This window comes from Myotis brandtii, unplaced genomic scaffold (genome assembly GCF_000412655.1).
Source record: "Myotis brandtii unplaced genomic scaffold, ASM41265v1 scaffold1095, whole genome shotgun sequence".
NCBI classification, from domain to species: domain Eukaryota; kingdom Metazoa; phylum Chordata; class Mammalia; order Chiroptera; family Vespertilionidae; genus Myotis; species Myotis brandtii.
Genome location: NW_005353733.1, coordinates 99,820 through 100,697, shown reverse-complemented (window position 1 = coordinate 100,697; position 878 = coordinate 99,820). Strand labels below are relative to the sequence as shown.

Sequence of the window (878 nt, the reverse complement as noted above, 5' to 3'; positions counted from 1 at the left end):
CACACACAGGTGCACACACACAGGTGCACACACAGGTACACACAGGCACACACACACAGGTGCACACAGGTGCACACACAGGTGCACACACACAGGGGCACACACAGGTGCACACACACATCCCACAGCCATTTGATTTGAAGCAGAGGGGGCTGCACAGCAGAGCCGGGAGGGGTACTTTTCCATAAATGGCGCAGGGTCACGCGGACATGGGCGGGAAGGGGGTGATTTCTGCTTTGCTCCCTATGGAACCCACACCCAAGGCTGAGCGAGCCACCTTGGGGGGAGGTGGGGTGTGACAAAGATGTCTCACACAGACAGCACGGCCATGGAGAAGAGGGGGTCGTCTTTGCTGAATCGACTAGTTTAAGCCTCTGACCTGGTCTGTCCGGACCTCGTCCTCTAACTTGGCCCCTCTGCGCCCTCGCCCTCCACCCTCTGACTTGGCGGCTGGCAGTGGCCAGAGTGACGTCCCTGCCCCTCCTGCAGGAGGCGCCCCTCTGGGCTCAGCCCCCCCCCCGCAACGAGGTCTGGCCAGCGGTGGGGTCGGGCCGAGGGTCTGGTGTGTGGGCAACACCCAGTGAGGGCAGGCAGAGCTGTGGGGAGCCGTGTTGGGGTTCAGAGCAGGACTTGGGTGGGGGGTCCCCAATTCAGCCTGTTTCCTGCTCAGAACCCCGGTCGTCACGGCTGCCGGTGGCGTGGCCCATGCTCCCAACAGCCCTGCTGACCCGGCCGTCCCAGTGGGACACGTCCCTGTTCGGGGCGGCTAAGGGCTCCGCTCAGCCTGTGCGTGTTTCTGAGGCTTAAATGAGGGGCAGGAAACAGGAGGGGAGGCTGGGCAGAGTCTGTCCCCGGCGGCCCCCTCCCCTAAGGCGGGC

At 64.0% G+C, this 878-nt stretch overlaps 1 protein-coding gene across 1 annotated transcript in view; it reads right to left on the bottom strand.

Moving 5' to 3' along the window:
- LOC102238816 (membrane metallo-endopeptidase-like 1) overlaps window positions 1-878 on the bottom strand; it is a 24,590-nt gene that overhangs the window by 9,808 nt on the left and 13,904 nt on the right. The window lies entirely within an intron of this gene.